Source organism: Sciurus vulgaris (genome assembly GCF_902686455.1).
Source record: "Sciurus vulgaris genome assembly, chromosome: 11".
In the NCBI taxonomy this organism is placed as follows: domain Eukaryota; kingdom Metazoa; phylum Chordata; class Mammalia; order Rodentia; family Sciuridae; genus Sciurus; species Sciurus vulgaris.
In genome coordinates, this window is record NC_136472.1 from 26,067,789 (window position 1) to 26,076,087 (window position 8,299).

At 40.5% G+C, this 8,299-nt stretch overlaps 1 pseudogene across 1 annotated transcript; it reads right to left on the bottom strand.

Moving 5' to 3' along the window:
- Positions 1–2,721: 2,721 nt before the first annotated feature.
- LOC306639805 (heterogeneous nuclear ribonucleoproteins C1/C2-like) lies at positions 2,722–3,473 on the bottom strand (annotated as a pseudogene). The gene has a single exon. The product of its transcript is annotated as a heterogeneous nuclear ribonucleoproteins C1/C2-like (transcript).
- Positions 3,474–8,299: the final 4,826 nt, after the last annotated feature.

The following is an 8,299-nucleotide window of genomic DNA, read 5'->3' on the forward strand; positions in this document are numbered from 1 at the left end:
CATCCCCAGCCCTTTTTTATATTTTATTTAGAGTTCCTCACTAAATTTCTGAGACTGGCCTCAAGCTTTCAGCCCTCCTGAGTAGCTAGGACTGCAGACTTGCTCCACCATGCAAGGATCCAATTTGTTTTTTGTTTGTTTTGTTTTGTTTTGTTGGTACTGGGGATTGAACCCAGGGGCGCTATATCATTGAACTACATTCCCAGCATTTTTAATTTTTACTTTTTGAAACAGAGTCTCCCTAAGTTGCTTAGGGTCTCCCTAAATTGCTGAGGCTGGCCTTGAACCTGCAATCCTCCTGCCTCAGCTTCCCAAGACACTGCGATTATAGGGGTGCAACGTTCACCCAGCTCCATTTGTTTTTATTGAATTCAGAGATCTGAATTCCATGGTCACCTCACAACCCTTGTTCTTGATTGGTCCTTTAGTCCCCCTGAATGGAGAATGGGAAAGGAAGAAGACAGTGTCCTGAGAAAAGACTGGAGACCACCCCAGGAAAGGATAAGAAAAATACCTGGGGGAGGACCTAATGGAGCATTCGGAGAGGGTCTCACTAGAATAGAACCAAACAAACTTCCACAGATTCTTTGGCCCTACACTGACAGTCTTACTCATTTTTAGCTTCTTTTATTTTTCAATAGACTTTATTTTTAGAGCAGTTTTAGGTTCACAACAAAATTGAGCAAAAGATGACAGATGTCCCATATGTCCCCTTGTCCCTAACCCTCATAACCTACACCAAAATCAATATGCTTCATCAGAGTGATTCCTTTGTTACCATTGATGAATCTACAATGATACGTCATTATCACTCAAACCCCATAGTTCACATTAGGGTCCTCTTGGGGTTGTTCATTCTTTGGGTTTTGGTGACTGTAATGAATGACATGCATCCACCACTAGGGTATCATATAGAATCGTTTCATTGTTCTAAAACTCCTCTGTACTCCTGGCCTAGTCCTCCCTCCCTCCCTCCAACCTAACCCCCGTGGATTTTGAGTGAAATTCATTCAAGTTGGTTGTGCATGATGACAAGGCTTAGCAAGGATGGCAGCAGTGGACATTAGATTTCCTCTGCTCACTATCGAACATCTTTTTCACTAAAACCTGAATGAACTCTGTCCAATCGGGACCCATCAGTTTAAATCTCATGATATAACCCAGGAAGTAGACATACGGTTTCCAACTAGAGAAAATAAATTCAATTTAGCAGAATGTCATGGTTTGGATCTGGAATGTCCCCCAAAAGCTCGTGTGTTGAACACTTCATCCCCCATGCAGCAATGTCTAGAGGTGGGGCTTTGGGGAAATCACAGGACCATGAGGACTCTTTGTTTTAAAACATGTCTTTATTATTTATTTACTTTTTAAATGTGCTGAGGATCAAACCCAGTGCCTCACACGTGCTAGGCAAGTGCTCTACCACTGAGCCACAACCCCAACCCACCATGAAGGCTCTAACCTCATCAGCAGACTAAGAATTCTAATAGAGTAGTAAGTAGAAGGAGAAGACACCAAGCGAGCAGGACACTATTGGAGGAAGTAGATCACTGGGGGGCATGCCTCTAGGGGACTCTATCTTGTCCCTGGTGCCTCTCTCTTTCTCTCCCTCTCTCTCTCTCTCTCTCTCTCTCTCTCTCTCTCTCTCTCTCTCTCTTTGTTTTCCAGCTGCCAGGAGCAGAAGAGAAGAGGGTAAGAATGGGACCAAAAGCTCAGAAATGTTGACAAGTGTTAATAATGAAAACTGATAATCCCTCAAAAGGACGGAAAATAATACTTTCTCTGAATCATCTTTTTAAAAATAGTTTTTAGTTGTCGATGGACCTTTATTTATTTATTTATTTATTTATTTATTTATTTAAGTGCAGTGCTGAGAATCAAACTCAGTGCCTCCCACATACTAGGCGAGCGCTGTACCACTGAGTCACAACCCCAGCCCCTCTGACCCATCTTTTAATTTTTAATCTGCATAGAATATCGTCAATAGGTACCCACATTACCAAAAAAAAAAAAAAGAATCACTTTTTATAACTTCTCTTTTTCAGATTAATTACTAATTCAGTCTACAGTATGATAATTCAACATCATCTAGACTTGAGTTAAATGCTTCTGTGTAGGCTTAAGTTCACTAGAAAGAAGACTTTTTTCTCCAAATTCCTGGTTTTTTAATAAGGACTTGTTTATTTTGAGAAAAAAAGGTCCTAAACACCAGGCTGTTCACAAAAGTAACCCACAGTATCAACTTGAGAAAACAAATAAAGACTATTATTCTAGAGGATGCATTTAGCTTGCCAATTCTCATTCACAAAAATACATGGTTCCATTTGTGTTGAACAGCCCCACACAGGACATTATGTGGGGCATAAAACACATCCCTCTAAGACAAAGCTGCTCTCAGGTGCTACAACTAAATGAGATTGACTTTGCAGTTAGGGAAGCAGTCACTGAAATCATGTACTCCCTGCATAACAAGAGATTATTTTGGAGACAGTTGATGAAAATCATACATCCTTTTTATCGTTGTCATAAAGAGGTATCAAAATTAAAAGCAAAAATTACAGGGTAAGACTTAACAAAGCTACTAGCATCAAAGGAAGTGAAAACGGGACTGGTAGCAGGGCAATATGGATTAATGAACATGGAAGACAGGGAGAAGAGCGAGTGAGGGCTGAAGACACTCGGAGAGAGGATCTGGTGAAATTTTGATCATAGACAAGCACCTCAGTAAAGAAATGATGGGTTAAGATTTCTAAACCCCACTCTGTGCTTAAGAGTCACCTCTCCTTCCTCTGCCTCTTTTTCATCATCCTTGATCAACTCCAGGTGGTCATGCCCCGTCTTCATTATCCTCATCATCAGGGGGTCCCCCTCAGCAGAGTCATCTGCACCCCCTCAGACTCCGCCTTCACACGAGTCTCATCTTTCTTCAGCGAGATGCTGCTCTGCTCCTCTTCTGATTTATTGTTCTTCACGTCTGCTTGTTTGCTCTGCTCCTTTTCAATCTTTTCCAGGCTTTCCAGAAGAGAATCGACTTTTTGTTTTATTTGGATCGGCTCCTTCTTCATGGCCGGAAGGTCATCTCCTTTCAGCTTTCCAGACTTGGAAGAAGATCCCCACTGTCCACTCTAAAAACTGAAGCCACGTTTGCCCCTTCAGGAGGTGTTTCCTGATACACGCTGGCATTTAGAGGGCACTACAGCCCTAGCAATAGGAGGAGGAGGAGGAAGGTGTGCTGGGTGTCTGTGCATCCTGTCTTAATAATCATGTTCAAAGTCATAGTCCAAGTCAAAAGAGGATCTGAGTAGAAGGGGTGGAGAAGGGTGTTCTGATGGACAGCGCAACCCACAATTTTGCCAAACTTCAAGAAGATTGCTTCCACATCAGACTTCTGACACCAGAGTGCTGAGATTCCCAACGAATACATGGGATTTGATGGAGTGTGGATCTGTCTTGCTGGGAACGTCGCTAGCCATTTTGATAAGGTTCCTCACAAAGGCAAAAGAATGTAGCAGAAGATCAAAACCATCTCACTCAAGCAAAGTTCCACTAACTTATATATCTCAAGTGATTTGTAACCAGGAGGAGGAGGGAGGGAGAAGAGAGTCGATTCTGAATCTCCTCCTCCCAGATTCTAGGAAAAAGAAGCCCACGCTGCCCGAGGTCAGCCAGGCCCTGAAACGGCTCAGCCTTATCTTTTCACAAAATCTCACTAGAAAATTTAAATTAAAAAAAAATGAATAAAAAGATTTTCAAAAGTGTTACCAAATTTAGAAATTAAAAAAAAGTTAAAGACTTTCAAAACTATATGCTACTAAAAATAGCACTGACCCTTGATATTTATCTAATGAGTCCTCTGGGGGTTGGGGGAGGGGTTTCCTCCATTGGAGGAAAAAACCGAGGCCAACTCATCTGCAGCCTTTGGTTTAATTAGCTAAACTCTTCCAGATGGAGAACATTCAAAGCAAAGGAAGATTTCTGAGTCCCTTGGAATTGTTACTAAGCACAACAATATGTTGCATGTAAAAGAAAATGTCCTTTATCTTTGCCTTTAAAGGGCAAATGAGGAAGTGTTTGGTATCGTTATGATTTTCAATCCTATCACTGAAAAAGATGCTTTTGTTTTATCCAATATTCAACAAGCAAATATCCACTGGTCACTTTTCCCCTGTGCTAATCACTGGAGATAAAAATAAGACAGGATCCTTGCCTGTGCAGATCTCACAGTTTAACCAGAGACTGTTCCCAGTGCCCGCACATTGCAGTGATCGGATATTGGTTTGTTGAATCCATGAGGGAATGGTACAGACTCTAGAATAGGAACTACATTCATAAAAGCCTGAACAAATTACTATGGTCAGAGGGGTGCCTGGGGCCTCAAGTTGGGTCTGGGTAGGCTTTGCAAAGACGTTAGTCAGGTAGGAGCAGGAAAAGACTTCCAGACAGAGAAAATAGCCTTTGTAAAGGCTTGGAGGGAAGAAACAGTAATGTGTTTTTTAGACAAGAACTAGTAATTTGATGTGGCTGGAGAGTAATGTATATATGGAATGTGCTGGAAGGTAGCAAGACCACAAAGACTGGTTGGGGCCCATTTGAAGGAGATCCTGAATGCCTGCTGTTTAGATTTGATCCTTTTGTGTGTGTCAGTGTTTTAGAAAAGACAACATGAGACACAATATTAGAGGATACATAGTAGGAAAGAAGGAAGTAAAGATACGGAAAGTTAAGTGTGTTGTCCGTGCAAAGCACTGGGATAGATCCTTTACATATTTACACTAAATCTCACTTAAAGCTCACGATACTCCCACTGGGTACATAAAAGTGTCCTCATTTTCAGAGGAGGCACTCAAGAGAAGTTGTGGAATTTTCCCCAGATCACACAGCTCATAAAAGAAGTAGGATTTGAAACCAAGGATTCTAAAAATCTCACTGGAGAATGAATGAAAATACTATTGAACTCATAAATTAGTATTCGGAAAAATATGCCATGGAAGGTTGGAGAAAGTGAATATCAAGAAAGACACACAAGCAAGACACAAGGAAAGAAAAGCATGACTATACAAAAGGATATTTACAGTAAGGGAGATACAGCACAGGAAGTGGAAAGATAATCATAGAAAACCCACAACATGTGTTTTTAAAACGCAAAGCCCCAGGGAGGAGAGCCCAAGGATACAATACTGCCATTCACTCTGGCATCCTGTGCATTTGGTTTTGCTCTTTTACTTTTTTTTTAAATTTAAACAATTTGTTATGAGAGTTAACAAAGATACAGCTCATGATCTTGCAACTCTAATGCTCTAAATCAAAAACAGATGGTGCCTCGTTTCCTAGAAACTGCAGAATTTTGAGGACAACACTCTCTGTACCACTCCACTGATTTCGGTTCCTTCACAGATACTAATACATGGCTAAATAATGCTGTTGCTGAGCGTGGTATCGGAACATCTGCTTTTCTTACTTGAGAATCTTTTGGAAGGTTCAAACTTTTCTTCATTTTTATTGCATTTTTTCCTGATTTCAAAAGTAATTCCTTTTTATTGTTAAAAAAAAAAAAGAAATTTAAAGCCCTAACAGAGCAGTGGTAGAGCACATGCTTTGCATATGCAAACCTTGGGTTCGAGCCCCAACACCACTAAATAAATAAATAAGACACTGAACAAAGAAGAAAATAAAAATCCCCTCCAATCCTTCTCCCCAACAACAACCAATGTCTGGGGTTAACATTGTAACAATATTTTTTCTAGTTCTTTTTCTGCACCCACATCTTAGAAAATGGGATGTGTAGCCCAGTGTGGTGGGGCAGACCTATAATCCCAACTATTCTGGAGGTTGAGGCAGGAGGATCACAAGTTTAAGGCTAGCCTCATCAACTTAACAAGATCCTGTCTCAAAATAAAAAAGGCTGGGGATGTAGTTCAATGGTAGAGGGCCCCTAGGTTCAGGTCCAGTACTGCACACGCATACATACATACACACACACACACACACACACACACTCACACACACATGGATGTATAGAAATGATTTCCTAATCTATTTTGTTCACTGAAAAATGTATTATTAACACTATTTTCATATCACCAAATATAACAACTACTAGTATTTCATTATATTGTATAAATCAATTTATGTAACTGACTCCTTTTCATTCAACACATTCTATTTATTGACCACTTATGTGTCAGAACTGTGCTTGGCACTGGGTAAAAAGTGGTAAGTGAAAGAGGCAAAGTGTCTGATCTCATGGAGTTTACAGTCCTCTAGTTTATTTGTGAACTTTTACTATTAAGAAATAGTATAGTGGCCGGGCACAGTGGCACACACCTATAATCCCAGCAGCTTGGGAGGCTGAGGCAGCAGGATCACAAGTTCAAAGCCAGCCTCAGCAATTTAGTAAGACACTGTCTCAAAATAAAAAACAAAAAGGGCTGGTGATGTGGCTCAGTGGTAAAGCACCTCTGAGTTAAATCTCCAGAACCAAAAGAAAGAGAGAGAGAGAGAGAGAGAGAGGAAGAGGAAGGAAAGAAGGAGGGAAGAAAGGAAGGAATGAAGGAAGGAAAGAAGAGAGGAAGGGAGGGAGGGAGGGAGGAGAAAGAGCATAGTGCAATCTGGCAAACACTGCCTCAGCTTTGTGATAAGCTTAACATCATCCATGAAATGTCATGTAGACAGTCTGTACCCCTGATATGATGTAATAAGGTGGCATTTTACCTCTGTGATCTTCCTTCCATAACCCCAGTCTAATCATGATTTTAAAACCTTAGACAAAACAACATGTATCCCATTTGTTTACAATAAAAAAAAAAAAAAAAAAAAAAACCTTAGACAAGAATTGGGGTGTAGCTCAGTGGTAGAGCTCTTGCCAAGCAGGTGTGAGGTCCTGGATTCCATCCCCGGCCCCATAAAACAAAACAAAACACCAGCTAGGCACAGTGGAGCATACCTCAGCATAATCCCAGTTTCTCAGGAGGCTGAGACGGCAAGTTCAAGACTAGTCTGGGCAATTTAGCAAGACCCTGACTCAAAATTTTAAAAATCAGGGTTGGGTAGATAGCTCAGTTGTAGAGTGCTTACTTAACATTGCAAACACCTTGGTTCAATCCCCACTACCACAAAAAATATAAATAAAATTTAAAAAAACAAAAACAAAAAAAACAGACAAATCCAAATTGAGAGACAGTCTACAAAATCCCCATCCAGTACTTCTCAAAACTGTCAAGCTCATCAAATACAGGCAACCTCAAGAACCTCTCACAGACTTGCAGAAGCTAAGGAGACACGACAGCTAAATGTAAACTCACATCCTGGATAGAATCCTGGAATAGAAAAAGGACAGTAGGTTTAAAAGTGAGGAAATAAGAACAAAATATGGACTTTAGTTAATATTGGTGTGTCAATATTGACTTAACAAATTGTAACAAATTTATGCTGATAATAGGCTGCTTAACCTTGGGGGATATTAGAAAGGCCATAGGTGGAGTATATGGGAACTCTGTACTACCTTTGCAACTGCACAAACCTAAATTTATTCTAAAATTCAGAGCTTTTTTAAAAACACCATGATAGTCATTCTTGTGTCTTGAAGCTAGCCTGATTCTTTCCTTAGAAAGAATCCTGAGAGTGAAGTGGCTGAGTCACTCCATGTACACATCTTTATCCACCAGAGATTATTCCTTAGTGTTCTAGGTGTTTATATATATATATTTTTAGTTGTATGTGGACACAAGCTTTTATTTTTATGTGGTGCTGAGGATCAAACCCAGTGCCCCACACCTGCTAGGCATGCACTCTATGACTGAACTACAACTCCAGCCCATGTTCTGCTGACTCTTAAAAGATATTTCCACCTGTCATTATCTCGGCATTTTCTTTGTTGTAGACTCCTGAAGATGGAAGGAAACCTAGGAGAGTGTGGGGCCTAGATGCCTTGTTCTACAGTTGAGGAAACTGAAGCCCAGAGAAATGAAGTGACTTGGCCAGGGTCACACAGCTAATGAACAGAGGGAAGTAGAACTTATATTCCCACTAACTGTAATCTCTGCTGAAATGTCTCTGGGTGTGACCAGTTGAAGTAAAATTTCCTAGCTCATAGTGGAATCAGTGATCAACAACCAGATTTGTGTCTTTTTCTTTTCTGGAGGTAGATGCCAGGGTTTACTTCCTGTGTTTGGGACATGGTTGACAGAAATTGAAAGGATTTTTAAATGCATTTAAAGAATGAACTCAGACACAACCAAGAATTGCTTGACTAAATGCTGGGGCAAGTCAGTTTTCTTTCTGAACTATCACTTGCCAATCA